At 35.0% G+C, this 18,398-nt stretch overlaps 1 protein-coding gene across 2 annotated transcripts in view; it reads left to right on the top strand.

Annotated features, from left to right (window-relative positions):
- The first annotated feature begins 6,606 nt into the window (after window positions 1–6,606).
- Window positions 6,607–18,398, top strand: part of LOC145302281 (uncharacterized) — a 39,566-nt gene continuing 27,774 nt past the window's right edge. Inside the window, exon 1 of one of the 2 annotated variants that reach the window (XM_080144644.1) lies at window positions 6,607–7,467. The gene's annotated coding sequence lies outside the window, so the exon portion shown is untranslated. Of the gene's footprint in view, window positions 7,468–8,744; window positions 8,871–18,398 lie in introns of those variants that run through there. The other variant, XM_080144645.1, reaches the window with a different exon arrangement.

Here is an 18,398-nt window from a genome sequence, read left to right as displayed (position 1 = left end):
GTTCAAAGAAAGAAGCTTTGTTCATGGAATCTACGTTTTGATTTAGGCACAGATAAAGAGTGGGGAAAATTATTGACAGTGGTTTCAGCTAGTCGGGTGTTTTTCGTGAAAGATTGGCGAGAGAATGGAGCTCAGACGAGCACTTGCCATGGAAATAACGATAAAAAAGGGACATGCTCGCAACGTCTCTTCTGTGGGAGAGAGGTTGTAGGGAAGAGAAAAGGGCATCCCCCACTAAGCCACGAAGTCTGTTTTGAACTCTGTCAAGGCAGGATAGGCTGTTTTTAGCAGCTCCTGCCCAGATGTGGCAGCAGTACTCCATCCTTGGACGTACCTGGCTTTTATACAGATAGAGAATTGCATCATTAGTGAGATATCTTTTGGAGTAGTAGAAGGATCCCACCATTTTCCCAGCGACCTTGGCCACAGACTTGATGTATGTGTTCCATTTCAGACCAGGAGTAAAGGTCAAACCCAGAAGCTTATCAAAACATAGGGCCTCCCCTAGACGAGAGCCATTCATTTCAATCGATGCCAGATGGGGATCAGAAAGTTTATGATGCAATGATAGGAGCTTCGTCTTAGATGCATTAAAGGTAATTAGCCACCTCTTCCCCCACTGAACCACGCGCTCAGGATCTGAGGAGAGAGAATCAGAGAGAACGTTGTCATTTACGGCCTTTGATGTGTTGCCATAGATAGTCGTGTCATCAGCATAGATGTCAACGAATGATTTTAGTATGTGTTTTGGGAGATCATTAATGTAGATCAGGAAGAGAGTTAGGCTCCAGCATTAATACTGTGGGCCTCTGATTTCTGCCCATCAACCACTACTACTCTTATGAGCCTATCAGAGAGAAATGATTTAATGATAGAGAAAACATTTCCAGTTATACCGTAGCTGGAAATCTTGTGAAGTAGGCCCTTATGCCATACCTTATCGAAGGCCTTTGATATGTCAAGAGCAATTGCCCTAGAAATGAAACCTTTGTCGAGAGATTCGCTAATTCTATGTGATTATAACTATTAGCACGTCTGTTGTAGATCTAGCAGAACGGAAACCATATTGCGCGTCACTGAGAAGGTTATTTCTGTTGAGGTGGTTGACTACTTCTCTATTTAATATGGATTCCAGCAACTTACTCATGACACTCAGGAGACTTATTGGTCTGTATTGAGAGGGAGATGACTTATCACCTGAATTCTTAAATACAGGGCATACTGTTGAGGTTTTCCAGGGTGTTGGAAAGCACTTCTCTTTAAGGCAACGCTTAAACAGTTTCGTAAGTATGGGGGCAAGTTCTGGTTGAAGTTTTTTTAATACTATAAGTAGTCAAATGGATTAATCCTAATCTTATAAATACAGCACCAGTGAATTAAAAAAATATATCCATTTTGAAACTGGAGACAAGATCGAATCTCACAGATAAGGAAGACAAAATTTTGTAACATGAATAGGTTAGTCAAATTAATCATGATCAGGTAACTAGATCCATTATCTGGAACATTTTTTTGTTCTAGTGATTAAAGGAGGTGGTGTTTAATAAACACTGCAGGGATTGCTGATTTAATATACTGTTTATTTCTAAAATCCCCGTAAACAATTGATGATCCCTTAAATTAACATTAGAACTATTGTGAATTCGAGAAAGCAAGTTGATGCAGTGATTGCAGGTGATTAAATGACTCACCGACTAAATTGTTTTCCAATGAATGATAAAAAAATACAAAAATTAAGTAAGTTTTTTTCATATAGTTTTAAAGGTTAAAAAACTTCTAAGACTATGTACACACACACACACACACACACACACACACACACACACATATATATATATATATATATATATATATATATATATATATATATATACAGTCTCTTTTTATTAATTTGCTAGTTAAATGCGTGCGTGAAAAAGTGTATTTACTGTATCGTTTGTTTAAACCAAGCATTTCTCGCGTATGCTAAAATGAGAGGCGCGCAGACACGTGTTTTATGCGCAGTCGCCTCGAAAGGCGGCAAAGCGAACGGATAACCTTTTCATTTCATCGCCATCTCCCTTCTCTACTCATTTTTTAGAGCTCCACATTTGCAGGCAAAGATTAAGCCCAATTACGGACAATATTGTATCTCTTGGAACTACTTGCTGCGGAAATGTCATGGGAAAAGTACGCATAGAAAGTGGTGTTGGGGTGGAGCAGGAAAATATGGTGAAATGGTTTGATTTGTAAGCCTGAAGGCGGCCGAGGTTTGATCAGGCCAGTTGTGTGTGTGGTAATAAAAAATTGCAGAACTTTCGTGTTACATTCCCCAGTGTAGTATAATCGACATTAAATAAATTAGCAAATATATCGATACTGACTCCCAACGAGGAGATAATGCATGGGAGGATGATATAATGATGACGTATATATATATTACGCTGATACCGATAGAAGGAAGTAATGCTTAGGATGATGATACCATGTCGAACGTACAACTATATACTACACTACCCCTTCACCAAAATGAGGAGGTAAATCCTGGAAGCAGCTTTTCCTGCTTTACAAAGTCCAAAACCGATTCAAAATCTAGTAGACGATGCCCTCTTCTCCACCTTGCAGTATCTGTTTCACAGAAGAGACGTTGGTAGTCTTTTTCTACTCCATCGTTACATTCACGGCACGTGCTCGACTGAGCGCCAATCTATTGTTTCGCCTGTAAAACATTCACAACAAACACTCGTCTAGTTGTACCCGTTGTCAATAAATTTCTTTTCTCCCTATGTGTGCCTAAAATTAAACGGGACTTCCATAAACGAAGTTTATTTCCTAAATCTGACCGTCTGTTGAACACAGTACCACAGGGCTGCTTCCTGGCTGACTATAGCATTGCCGTTTTCAATTCTAATGTAAATAAATTCTTCTCGAGCCGTCTTCTTAAATAATCAGTTTTTATACGTTACAGCCATCATTACAAATTTCTTCGGTGTCCATCCCAATAACCCTTATCCTCAAGTGACTTTTTGTTGTGTGTCAATAACGCGGTTAACGCGGCATCAGCTTGAACCAACTTGCTTGTGTTCACGTTAAGTGTAGAGAGGTCGACAGACGTTTCAAACTTATTGACTTTGATTTACGGGCACGTTGTACCTACGTACTGGCAGGGGTCACAAGGTAGGTCAGTGCATGTTGAGGACAAGTTGTGCTGACGGGATTTGAGACCCCTTACCACACCTCAGTATATAAGATCGACACACGTGAGTTTTTGGATAATCACAGTCAGAGAGTTCATTAGTCAAACTAGGATCAGTCAGTCAGAACGAGAGAATCTTGAAAACGGAAAAGAAAGATCTGAATCGATTCAGCGATGCAGAGGCCCTCCCAGGGAACAAGGAAAAAAAACGGAATAAAGACTGTCTACAAACAATAATATCCGAGTCGTGTTTTGGGGAGAATGCACGAATCGTTGCAATGGGGCTCTGACTGAAGAAAGGAGAAAAATGTTCGTGTCTAAAGATCTCCTCATAATATTACTTCAGATCAAAGCGAAAACTTAGGCCAATAAATAATCGCCAAGTTAAAATAATACCAATATTCCCACGGCGACAATTTCACCATACGGGATCGCACTTCCACCTCTTGTTGTGAAAATTATATAGAATTTGATTATTTTAGTGGGAAGGACACCTAGAATTTGTTTACATTTGACTTTAAGACGACCATGTTTTAGTCAGCTGAGAAGCAAACAGCGGAACAGAGTTTCACATGCGAGAAGTTTTGAGAAAGAAGCTTTGTTTATAGAATTTGTGGTTAGATTTAGGCGCTGATAGAGAGTAGGGGGATTGTTGCAGTAGTTATAGTTAGATGAGTGCTTTTAGTGAGAGTTTGGCAGGGCAGGACTGAAGATTGAAGCTCAGTCGAGCACTTGCTATGAAAATAACGATAGAGTAAATACAGACTCGCAATGTCTCTTCTGTGGGAAAGAGGTTGTAGGGACGAGAAAAGGGCATTACTTACTTGATTACGAAGCCGGTTTAGAACTTTGTCAAGGCAAAATAGAATGATCCGTTCAGATCACTCTATTCTGCCTTGACACAATTCTAAACCGGCTTCGTAATCAAGTAAGTAATGCCCTTTTCACAGATATATTTTCAACGGTAAAAGGTGTTTAACGAATATTAGAAAATAATTAGTTAAAAATAAAACGCAATACTTATTAGAAAAATTGATGATGTTAGTTGACGAACGGCGGAAAGAAAAGATTATTAGATGTAGTGTCATTGTATACGGTATAAGGCCGTGTGTATTCACATATCTAGAGCTGATAACGTTGCACCAATAAGAATTATCTTCTTGTGTGTTCAGAATATAAATAAAAAGAGAAAATCTATTAGGCCTTACCTCTTCCTTCCGAATAAAGTTTGTTGTTTATCGTCTAGCACAACCCTACTGAGAATGCGAATTGGCTTATTCTCTACCGCCCATTTTGAGGCCTTGCGCCATATTTGGCCTCAATGAGAATTACGTTTTCTATTCTTTTTTCATGTGATTATTTTTTAATTAAAATTAATGTGCCCTACGGATCCAAATTCTAGGACCTGCTACCGTGCTTGGCCAAAGGATCAGCATGCTGGCAACCAACAGAAATGTGAATTGTTCAAACGATAATACGTATTCAAAGTAAAATAAATTGTTTTGGGGTTATTGAAATAATTTTCAACGTTTAGCAATTCATTTAATTTTATTACCGCTTGATTGAATGAATCGCTTACGTTTGATAGATTGATAACTCATAAATCTATAACATTAAAGCTAAAATTATTTTAAAGGTAATGCTTTAAGCTCTATTTATAAGAAAGTCTAAAATGTTTTTGTAAGAATATCAAATTAAAGATGTCCGGGGTTCGATTTCTGTTCATGGCATGATATTTACTAGTGATGCAATATTTTTCATTTATAAAACTAGTTTAAATATCTGGAAATCGACTTGCAGGAATAGTTCGACTATTAGAGTCCCGACCCACATGTTGAAATATATAAATATATATATATATATAAAATGTTGAAATATATAAATATATATATATATATAAAATATTATATATATATATATATATATATATATATATATGAGTATATATATATATATATATGAGTATATATATATATATATGTATATCTATCTATACTCCTATAAATGTGTTTCTTTTGTGTGTATTAATAGTCATATTAAAAACCTTTTTTTCTATTTATTGGCATTTATTTGCTTCCCCACGAAAGAACAATGTGACACAAGGTCGTTTTTAATGGGGAAAACCAGCTCCCCAAAAGAAGGGCAAAAGGGGCACTCTGATTAGGGACCAAAAATAATAATTGTGTCAGTATAGATAGTTTCCGCTCTACTGATTAAGGACAAATTACCTTAAGTGTAGCATCATAGCACAGCCATCGTTCATTGCTGGAAAACATGCATTGGGAATAATGGTGACTATGTAAAAAAATAAATTCTGGAGCAAAATATGTCGCTCGTTTTAATGGCACTACTCTAGTCCTCGTAACTCTTCAACTTTTAAAAACTTTCAACTGTTAAAAATACTAGGAGGCACATAATAATGATTGCAACGTCTTGTCAGACGAGTGCCACTCCCTCAGACATTTAAAATCCATGAGCCCAAATGCCTGAGGGAGTATCTATACAAATATGATGTTACAGAGTCTTAGCTTTGTACGACAGCTAAGTCTCTCTCTCGGTTCAAAATGTTGATACCCAGCAACAAGCAAGAGCAAGATAGCCAGCAACAAATTAAACTGCAGACCAGCTTAATGCGGGTAATGGTCTCCCGCTTTATGTTTTTTTTTTAAATCAGAGATTTGCTTCTCCTAGAAAGGTTGCCTTCACCACGGCTTAGGGGAGCCCTCTCCACCCCAAAGGAGGCACATACATACATACATACATACATACATACATACACATAAACACACACACACACACACATATATATATATGTGTGTGTCTGTCTGTGTTTATATATATATATATATATATATATATATATATATATATATATATATATATATAAATATATATATATATATATATATATATATATATATATATATATATATATATATATAAAACTTTGTTTATAATTTCAACCTCTGGTTCGGGACTCTAATAGTCAAACTATTCCAGCAAGTCTATTGTGCTGAAGGAGGAGATGGGTTCGTTAGGAATGTCAACGAATCCAAGGGCGGTAGTAGTCACGGTGGGGTGGGGTGTCTGTTGATAATGAGGAGAGAAGAGAAAGGTCGAGTTGGATAAAAGTGAATGGCGGGACATGAGAGGCGGCAGCGAGGTGGCTACAGCAGAGCTTTCCTGTCCAAAGTATTTTTTGGTTTGTCACCAGGAGGCGTTCGTCGCAAATCCTCATTTTAAATTATCTATTCGCGCACTTAAGTGTGAGATTTTCGTTCGTTGTTTTGTTTGCGACCGTTCTTGTATGGAAAATGTGACGTCATCGAGATTTGAAATTTGAAAGAAAAAGTTTTCAAAAGAGAGAAGGAAAATAATGATTTTTGGGTTTGCTTTTTGTTAACAAAGAAACGTGTTAGCTATGAAAGGACGTTTCCAGAGGTAAACAAATGAACAAAAACTAAAATAAATAAAATTTATATTTTTAACACGTCATCATCATCAGCAGCAGCAGCATCTGATTCAACATCTTTACTTACCCAAAGCACAGTCAACGGTTTCAAAGAATCTGTCCAAAGTGTTCGTTCCAGGAATATCCATTGATCCTGGTTCCAGGTTTTCGGATCATCCTTGGTATTACATGGGCGCCCCATTCTTCGTCGACTACGAGCAACAATCATGTAAACCTCGACGAATCCATCCATTTCTAAGGTCCACATGTCTAATCCACTATAATCTTATGATCCTGCAAAGTCGACTTGTAGTAGAAATAATTTTGAAAAAAAATCCTACACAAAAAATAAAATAAATATAATAAAAAAGTGAAAAAAAAAATTACATTTTTTTCTAGTTTGTCCAGGTTATTACTTTTACGGCAAATCAACACTTTTGGGTCATTTGATGTCGAAATACAAGTTTTAAACAATTAGTTGCATGCGATAACTTCAAGACAAGTTGTTATTTTATCCATAGCTGAAGTGCAATTGCAACTACATTTCATAAAAGTTTCGCACATAATTGATGGATGCTTCAGATAACGTTGAATCTATCATTGGAACGAGAGAAAAAAAATATAAGATTATTGCTTGTTCGATTTTCTTAGAAAAAAACTATAAAAAAAATAAAATGAGCAAATAAAAAAATACAAAATAAAACACAACAAAAATACATACAATACAATAATACAACAGCAACAAATGGATTAACAGTTTCGTCGCCTTCATCTTTTCTTGGCTTTTAGGATTAACGTGGCGGATTTCGATTTGCATATTTTTTCGAAATAATTGTTTCATGTAAGTATGAATTATAAAATGTTTCCATTTTCGGAAAAAAAAAAACATTTGAAAAATTGTTTATAAGGTTTGTTTGTCTTTGTGTTTTGTGACTTTTGGATCTGTGTGTGTGTGTGTGTGTGTGTGTGTGTGTGTGTGTGTGTGTGTGTGTGTGTGTGTGCGCGCGCGCGTGCGTGCGTGCGTGCGTGCGTGCGTGCGTGCGTGCGTGCGTGCGTGCGTGTGTGTGTGTGTGTGTGTGTGTGTGTGTGTGTGTGTGTGTGTGTGTGTGTGCTCGTTTTAAAAATGTCTTTTGGGATTTTTGTGACTTCTTTTCAATTTTTTTGAAACTTTTTTTTTGTGTGATTTTTGTAGCTGTTTCATTTTTGGTAACTTTGAAATGTTTTCTAATCCGAATCTTGTCTGATTACTAGTAAATATTTTGATTACTAGTAAATATTTTGATTACTAGTAAATATTTTGATTACTAGTAAATATTTTGATGAGTTTTTGTGCACAATATTTACTTTTCCATTCTGACCAGATTAACAAAAAATCAATTATTCTTTTTTAATGTTTTCATATGACGTTTGATTATTCGTATTATTTGCATTATTCGGACTACTGTTCTCATCTTCAGTGCCATTTTTGCGATGTTTCGGTCGATGTAATCTACGACCTTTTTAGACGTTTCTTGTCGAACTCTGACATTTTTCTGTCGAACTCGGGAATCTTTCTGTCGAATCCTAAAATCTGCATGGAATTTCGAACATTTTATTTAATCAATGACGGTAGTATGTTCTCGTCCCATCAGCCATCAAAGGTATTATCCATTCAGTCATCAACTGGCAATTTCCTCAATAAGCTTTCAGGCCTTACTAATCGATGACTAATTAGTATGAAAAACAGAACTGATACTGCCTTATGAAATTGTAAACAAACACAGACGGAATTTGATGAACGACATTATCATTATTATTTATTTATTTATTTTTTGCAAATTAGTCCACCAGGCAAATTATTCCTCGTAATATATAATAATCAATAGAGGATGGATTCTATAATAATACATACGCAATCTACATAAATTAAAATATCATGTTTAAGCGTATTGTACGACCGAGCAACGCCGAACTGCTAGTAAAAGATAAAATCTCACTCGATACAGATAAAAACATATAGTCTAGTTTTTTTTTTTTTAAGAAGTAAAAATTACTTTAAACATCAATTAGGTTTCTAGGTTACTACTGCTACTACTGCTACTACTACTACTACTACTACTACTACTACTAAAACGAATAGAGAAATGAATTGTAGAAAACTAAAGGCGTGTAATAAAAAAGATTCACCTGCTTCAGGTAAGTTAAAAACACAGAACAACTAAAACAAAAAGTAGAACATACTTGAAGAAGCACCAGGCGTTGTCCGTAAGTAAATGACGCTTTTAGTGTACACTTGCGCCTAACCCTGAACGCTATATTACCATTTTTATAATGTTCTGTATTTTTTCAAATTTTTCTTTTCTTCTTTATTTACGTCTTTTATTTATTTGTACCATTCTCTCACTCATTGCTGTATGTTGCTGCTGCTATCACTACTTTAAGATTTTCCTTTTCTTTTTATTTACGTTATTTATTTATGGCATTTCAATTCCCATCCTCATATGTCGCTGCTACTATTACCTCCCCTATTACACTCCTGCTACTACTTTTTTCTTCTGCTCCTCTTCTTTCACCACTTCTTATTTCATTAGCTATCCTTCCGATTATATAAACATTCAATAGGTTAGCAACCAAGCAAACAAGAATTTTCGTATCATACTAGACTGGCGGGACCGGGAAATTCCACAGTGGACTCTTTCATATGTAAAATATTGATGTTGGCATTCTGTGGATGTTTAGCGTAAATGAAAACGTCCTGATCTAAGCTAGCAGGGAGGCCCAGCGTAGCCCGGTCGTAAAATATGCTTAAACATGATATTTTAATTTATGCAGATTTCGTATATATTATTATAGAGTTAATTTTCTATCGATTCTTATATATTATTAAGTTGTAATTTCAAAAATAAATAAAATCTAGCCATATGACTTGAGTGCATCAGCTTGAATGGAAACCAAAACTAAAACTAATAAAGAATATATATATATATATATATATATATATATATATATATATATATATATATATATATATATATATATATATATATTACTTGAGTTCCTTGAGCTCTAACTGAACCCGAGACCAAAACTTATGAAGAATTTGTTCATAAAGTTATTTATTACAAGAAATGGAAGGTCATAACAATTAAACGACAGTCACTCGGAAGAGAAAAGATGTAAGCGTGACACACAAATAACACACACGCTATCGTGTTAATATATAGAAGATTAAGCCGAGACTAAGAAACGACATAGGTAAATTCTGACAATAAAAAAAGACTATAAGTTGAACCTTATCACCCCAAGCAGAAACATCAGTTGATACCACTGAAAGTGGCCGCAAAGGGCCCGAGGGCCCGAAGATATGTTAAGCAACATTGAGCCTGGTCAGTACTAGATGGGTGACCATTTTGGAATACCAGGCGTTGTATGTAGGAGGACGCCGAAATCTCTCTTCAAAAACTGCAAAAGTTAAATTTGGACAGAATATACATGCGATTGGGAACCACTTGTGAATTTGATATCCTTTAGACACTTCCTCCTTCGGGTGAAGTCTGTTTAACTAGCCTAGGGCGAATGTCGTTTGTTTTTTGAAAGAATGGAAAAGCGATGAGAAATGCAACCATGAAAACTGCATCAGGAAGCACATGTCGAATGCTACAATTTTAAGAAGGCTTATTGACACTTAAATTCCGGAGTAAACTACTGTTATTAGCGAGAAATGACTTGTAAGCAGTTTGTGTAAAAACATCAAGTGGGTTACAATAATAAGGGAATGGGAAGAAGATTACTTGCAACCTGGACATATATCCTGTTACTCAGATTCCAGGGAGCATCACAATTTGTTATAAGTGATAAACCACTGACTTATAATACATTGGCCTTTCAACAGATTTCTATTATAAACGAGTGGAGAGGATTGGGGCGATTGGTCCTACTACGTGAGATTTCTGTAACTGTTTGAGTCTATTAATGACGTGTCACACTGGAGACCATCGTGAATTGACTTGGTCTACAAATGCCTTTCCATCGCCGTTATTTGAAATTGAGCTTGCTCTCGACCTGTCAAATTAGCAGTACATTCGATGAAACTTTTTGTTCCAAATATGCGTTGTTTTTTAATCTGGCAGTTGAAAAAAAAAATGATTTAGAATAATACGGCAACAAAGTAAGTGTTTACATGAACGTTAAATGTAAATCTAATATTCATATTTTATCAAATACTAACAGATGTAGCCAGCGTTGCCCGGTATTAAACGTAACATTAAAGTTAGAAGTTTATTTCAGAACAGTTTCCGATGGTTAGTTGTTCTACACAAGTCCTGGAGGTGACTGGTTCGCAGTTGTTCTACACAAGTCCTGGAGGTGACTGATTCGCAGTTGGAATTCACAGAGCAAAAGATTATTTCCGTGTTGACACGAAGAAAACATATGCGAAGTTACTACAGAAAGGTTTAATATTTATGGAGCAATTCTGATTTCTGATTGGTTGGTAGCAGAATGTGAATTAATTCGATTCGTCAGTTCCTAGCAGCATCGTTTATAAATAGAATCTCCCGACTGTGCGGAATCGTATTCCATTATGGGGTTTCTTCTGATGAGATGTGTCTCCTAGCGTCTTCGGTTGGCTAGTGCTCGTCCGAGCTCAAATTTCTGCCCCCCTCGCCAATACTTCACGATAAACACCCGTCTAGCTAAAACCACTGTCAGCAATTTCCCCCATTCTTTATCTGTGCCCAAATCAAAGCGTAGATTCCATGAACAAAGCTTCTTTCTGAGAAGTGCACGCCTGTGGAATTCTCTTCCATTTGCCTGTTTCCTACCTGACTACAATTTGGATGTCTTCAAGTCCAACATAAACAAATTCCTGTGCCACATTTTGCTGCGGTGGACAGCAGATAAATATCTACCCCATTCCGGATTAAAAATATTGCAACATTTAATGCTTTTTTAAAAATCACAGAAAGAAACTGAGAAATGTACATGCGAGTATTATGTTTTTTGTTTTTTTCTAAACAGTTCACTTTTTGTAAGTAAAACAAAATACTCGTGCGGAGATCGAAACCAAAACCTACACACAGTGAGTCAAGTGCGATAACTATTAGGCCAGCTTGATACGAACATTAAGAAGTGTTTTCAAACCTACTCATTCAAAACATAATGAATCTTTCATGGAAACGATTCACACATGCGTATTTTGGAACAGTTAGCTAACAGATAAAATCCGCCGAGCCACACGGACTAATTTTAATTCCTTGCCATTTTTCCTGGATGAAAACCGATTACAAAGTTTTCCACAAGTCTGCATACCCTACATCCGAAATTTCAAGTCTGTAGATCAAAAATTCATTGAGTATATAGGTTGAGAAGTGTCCTCACACACGTACTCATTTTTATAGATATACAGATTGAATTACGTAATTATTATGACTAAAATGGTCTCGTTTTTTTTTTACATCAATCTGTATAATTTACTTAAAAAAATACTTTTTGAAATAATAAATGTCTTTCGGAAGCAATACTATTTTAAAAAAACAATACTATTTTAAAAACCAATATTATTTTAAAACCAAATATTATTGTAAAAATCAATACTATTTTTACAAAAAAATGACCCCTTTTCCGTAAAATATAATTGTCATTATAAGTTAAATATTTTGTAAACTCAATAAAACGAATCGATTATTTATTCGTTTAAAATTGTCGCGATTTAATTATTTTTAAACTAAAAACATTACCTTGTTATTGTAAAAATAATTGATAACAAAATATTTATCAAATCAATCAAACAGATATCAATTTCTGAAATGTATTTTTTATAATTACAGTTTGAATCGATGGGGCGATTTGATTTCTAAACAAATCATCGGATTCGTCACTAATCACGATCTCATATTTTTTAATGTACGTACGAACATGAAATGCGGTGTTGAATTATCATCTAATATTCTATTTGGATTTTTACTTACAAAAACGTTATAAAACATGTTTAAGACATGTTATCTATAAAGTTGAGTTTTTGTCTCGCTCTGACGTTGATATTAAAATACTAATTTTCTATTTAAACATTATTAATACGAACTTTTTAATATACTCAGTCATGGATATGTAAGCGACTACATGAAGGTTAACTAATTTGCACATTCTTTTGAAAAATGAGTGTTAATTAATTACTAATTCATTTTATGGTTTTGTAGAGGCCACAGGATCTAAAAGACGTTTTCGTATCCAAACCAAAAACTCATGGCTTTATCTTTCTCCCCCCCCCCTCTCTCTCTCTCTCTCTCTCTCTCTCTCTAAAACAAGATGCGAATAGACGTACGTGTAGGACGCTGTTCCACAAAAACCTATTTCTTTTGTAGACAAACGTTTACAATAAAATAAGCATTTAAAAGCCCAACTTCGTTACGTTCATTCTTCATACTTACTTGAAGTAGAAGAGAAAAATGTAACAATGGTGATCCGGCGTGATGTTTCTTTTCTCACCGGAGACGAGCGAACAACGTAACGAATTCTGGCGCCACGATACTGAAGATATAATGATCTGAAATATCTCGACAAATTATACGCGTCTATGATTCAACGCGGTTTACAAGTAAATACCGTGGTAAGTTTCCTAAAAGAAAAAAATCCTACTGAAAAATATATTTCTACAAAAAGTAACTCACACACACACACACACACACACACACACACACACACACACACACACACATACACACACACACAAAAGATTAGAAAAAAAAAACAGAATACAAACAAACAAAAAAATTTGATTAAAAAAACAACGCCAAATTTAGCTAACTAAAAACAAGCTTCCCTGAACAAAATCATTCTGTTTATGAAAATACAGTTATTTTCTCACAGAAAGAGCATGCCCTTAGTGAATAACATAAATGAAACAACGTTTATCGCTCAGCAAGCTGCTAAAAATGGATAAGAATAAGGACATCATGTCTCTTCCGGTGGGAATAAAACCATATTTCCCGGAACAGAAAACTAAAGTGTGTAGGGTACATATCTACTCCCCCGACCAAGCAAGGATTGCAAATCGTGGCGCAAATGGCTTAAGAAAGAGAATATAAATATGCTACTCAACTCGCGACCATGTACTCCTACACCAAACGACTCGGAAAACTAACTGCGCGAACGATATTTGTCCTCATGAGTTCGCCGCTACTAAAAACCACGTGATTAAAGGTTATAGTGGATACCGGTGCAAGTATTTAAATAATGCCAGCATCAATGATAAACTGTATCACACTAAATCCCAGTGTCCCTTTCTACTGCCAATGGAGAGAAGATAAAATGCTATGGATAAGCAAGCCTGTAAATTGGAAAACCAAGTCTGAGAAGATCCTTCTCTTGGACGTTCGAAATCGCTGATATCACCAATCCCCTTCTTGGATTCGATTTCTTAAACAAATTTAGTTTAATAATTGACTAAAAGAATAAAAGCATTTACGATCCCTTAATTGCAATCAAAAAGAATTTTAAATTGACTACAGTACCTCCAGTTAATATGATCATCAACAAAGTGGAACTACTTTCATTTATTCAAACCAGTCTGGATAAATACCCGACAGAACCATTAACGCAGCTATTATGGCCCGAAAGGAATCCTTGATTTCAGTCCTACCAATAATTGTCTTGCGTATGTCCAACTGTTTCAATTTTCCCCTTTTTATGCCGTTACACTTGCACAAATATTGTTGCCACAATTAATTATTATTGCAGAAAACACAGAGCCGATTACACAAAATTTTACAAAAGAGCTGCATAAAACTTTGGCAAAATTTGATCTGATAGACTTTTCAAACAGAGCAAGATCAGCAAAAAACATATGTGCCAGACCAACTTCAAACTTGTTCAAAAGTTTAGATTAATTGATCGTGTTCGAAAACCACTGGAAGCACCCTACTAGAACGAATACCAAATATTTCTTAGTAGAAACTAATCAAAACACGCATATACGAGTTTCAATAGATCGTTTGAAACCTTACACTGAAAACAAACAAAAATATACACAAAACACAACTTACAATACAAATAACAATATTAATTGTTTACCTCCTGAAAAAGTACATGAACACAAACTGAAAATGAGAACTTCAGGTAGGGCAGTGACATGGCAAACAGATAATGAATTTGCTTATTAATAGACAACATATTAAATAAATACTTAACAGACACGCATAATAATCAAAATTACAATCGTTCCAAAAACTTCCTTATCTTGTGGGGGGGGGAGTATTGTAACGGCTGCAGAAATAAAACAGGATCTATTTTATGATTCAAAATACGAAAAGACGTTTCCGTATCCAAAACCTAGCTTTATTTCGATTATTTCTTCCTCCCTCTCTCTCTCTCTCTCTCTCTCTCTCTCTCTCTCTCTCTCTCTCTATATATATATATATATATATATATATATATATATATATATATATATATATATATATATATATATATATATATCTTTCTCCCAAGCAAGATGCGAATAGACTATGTTTAGACGCTGTTCCACAAAAAATAACATATTTCTTTTGTAGACAATACAATAAGCAATTAAAAGGCCAACTTCGTTACGTTAATTCTTCCTACTTCGTTGAAGCAGTATTCAAAAAATGTAACAGTTTTTAATGAAATTATTGGCTCTATTTCACTATTACGTTGAATTCTATTTATGCATAGTTTCTAGATTCTGTATAATTGTGTAGAATTGTTGGTGTGTGTGTGTGTGTGTGTGTGTGCAAAAAGTCTACCAAACTCCTCTTTGAATATTTGGTCCAAATAGTTGAAATTTGATATCTAGAGTATTTGGACGTGTAATACACTTTCCATTTGACTTTTAGCAGGCACAAACTGCTTATAATGAATCAAAAATGAAAACAAATATTTGACCTTGGCAGGGTAAGTCGAATTAAAAATCACTCCTGCTCTTTCTTTTGCATGTGCTCAAAATTAAAATAATTAAAAATCGCTTGATTTTTAACCTTTCTTATCAATCTGTCCGTAGCTTAAGCGGTAACAACGCTGGAGAAATCAATAACGGCTAAGGTTGGAGAAATTATTAACGGCTAAGGTTGGAGAAATTAATAACGGCTAAGGTTGGAGGAATTAATAACGGCTAAGGTCGAAGAAATTAATAACGGCTAAGGCTGGAGAAATTATTAACGGCTAAGGTTGGAGAAATTATTAATGGCTAAGGCTGGAGAAATAAATAACGGCTAAAGTTGGAGAAGGCTAAGCTATTAATAATATTATTAATAACGGCTAAGGCTGGAGAAATTAATAACGGCTAAAGTTGGAGAAATTAATAACGGCTAAGGTTGGAGAAATTAATAACAGCTAAAGTTGGAGAAATTAATAACGGCTAAAGTTGGAGAAATTAATAACGGCTAAGGTTGGAGAAATTAATAACAGCTAAGGTTGGAGAAATTAATAACGGCTAAAGTTGGAGAAATTATAAACGGCTAAAGTTAGAGAAATTAATAACGGCTAAGTTTGGAGAAATTAATAACGGCTAAGGTTGGAGAAATTAATAACGGCTAAAGTTGGAGAAATTAATAACGGCTACGATTGGAGAAATTAATAACGGCTAAAGTTGGAGAAATTAACAATGGCTACGGTTGGAGACATTAATAACGGCTAAAGTTGGAGAAATTAATAACAGCTAAGGTTGGAGAAATTAATAACGGCTAAAGTTGGAGAAATTAATAACGGCTAAGGTTGGAGAAATTAATAACGGCCAAAGTTGGAGAAATTAATAACGGCTAAGGTTGGAGAAATTAATAACGGCTAAGGTTGGAGAAATAAATAACGGCTAAAGTTGGAGAAATTAATAACGGCTAAGGTTGGAGAAATTAATAAAGGCTAAGGCTGGAGAAATTAATAACGGCTAAGGTTGGAGAAATTAATAACAGCTAAGGTTGGAGAAATTAATAACGACTACGGTTGGAGAAATTAATAACGGCTAAGGTTGGAGAAATTAATAACAGCTAAGGTTGGAGAAATTAATAACGGCTAAGGTTGGAGAAATTAATAACGGCTAAGGTTGGAGAAATTAATAACGGCTAAGGTTGGAGAAATTAATAAAGGCTAAGGTTGGAGAAATTAATAACGGCTAAAGTTGGAGAAATTAATAACGGCTAAAGTTGGAGAAATTAATAACGGCTAAGGTTGGAGAAATTAATAATGGCTAAGGTTTGAGAAATTAATAATGGCTTAGGTTGGAGAAATTAATAACGGCTACGGTTGGAGAAATTAATAACGGCTAAAGTAGGAGAAATTAATAACGGCTAAGTTTGGAGAAATTAATAACGGCTAAGTTTGGAGAAATTAATAATGGCTAAGGTTGGAGAAATTAATAACGGCTAAGGTTGGAGAAATTAATAACGGCTAAAGTTGGAGAAATTAATAACGGCTAAGGTTGGAAAAATTAATAGCAGTTTAGGTTAGAGAAAGTAATAACCGCTAAGGTTGGAGAAATTAATAACGGCTACGGTTGGAGAAATTAATAACGGCTAAATTTGGAAAAATTAATAGCGGCCAAGGTTGGAGAAATTAATAACGGCTAAGGTTGGAGAAATTAATAACGGCTAAAGTAGGAGAAATTAATAACGGCTAAGGTTGGAGAAATTAATAACGGCTAAGGTTGGAGAAATTAATAACGGCTAAGGTTGGAGAAATTAATAATGGCTAAGGTTGGAGAAATTAATAACGGCTAAGGTTGGAGAAATTAATAACGGCTAAAGTTGGAGAAATTAATAACGGCTAAGGTTGGAGAAATTAATAACGGCTAAGGTTGCAGAAATTAATAACGGCTAAGGTTGGAGAAATTAATAACGGCTAAAGTTGGAGAAATTAATAACGGCTACGATTGGAGAAATTAATAACGGCTAAAGTTGGAGAAATTAACAATGGCTACGGTTGGAGAAATTAATAACGGCTAAAGTTGGAGAAATTAATAACAGCTAAGGTTGGAGAAATTAATAACGGCTAAAGTTGGAGAAATTAATAACGGCTAAGGTTCGAGAAATTAATAACGGCTAAGGTTGGAGAAATAAATAACGGCTAAAGTTGGAGAAATTAATAACGGCTAAGGTTGGAGAAATTAATAAAGGCTAAGGCTGGAGAAATTAATAACGGCTAAGGTTGGAGAAATTAATAATAGCTAAGGTTGGAGAAATTAATAACGGCTACGGTTGGAGAAATTAATAACGGCTAAGGTTGGAGAAATTAATAACGGCTAAAGTTGGAGAAATTAATAACGGCTAAAGTTGGAGAAATTAATAACGATAAGGTTGGAGAAATTAATAACGGCTAAGGTTGGAGAAATTGATAACGGCTAAAGTTGGAGAAATTAATAACGGCTAAAGTTGGAGAAATTAATAAAGGCTAAAGTTGGAGAAATTAATAACGATAAGGTTGGAGAAATTAATAACGGCTAAGGTTGGGGAAATTAATAACGGCTTAGGTTGGAGAAATTAATAACGGCTAAGGTTGGAGAAATTAATAAAGGCTAAGGTTGGAGAAATTAATAACGGCTAAAGTTGGAGAAATTAATAACGACTAAAGTTGGAGAAATTAATAACGGCTAAGGTTGGAGAAATTAATAATGGCAAGGTTGGAGAAATTAATAACGATAAGGTTGGAGAAATTAATAACGGCTACGGTTGGAGAAATTAATAACGGCTAAAGTAGGAGAAATTAATAACGGCTAAGTTTGGAGAAATTAATAACGGCTAAGTTTGGAGAAATTAATAACGGCTAAGGTTGGAGAAATTAATAATG

The sequence above is a fragment of the Euprymna scolopes genome, chromosome 2, assembly GCF_053919585.1.
Source record: "Euprymna scolopes isolate OS-2025 chromosome 2, ASM5391958v1, whole genome shotgun sequence".
In the NCBI taxonomy this organism is placed as follows: domain Eukaryota; kingdom Metazoa; phylum Mollusca; class Cephalopoda; order Sepiida; family Sepiolidae; genus Euprymna; species Euprymna scolopes.
Note: the sequence above shows the minus strand (reverse complement) of the source record. Positions and strands in the feature narration are given on the sequence as shown.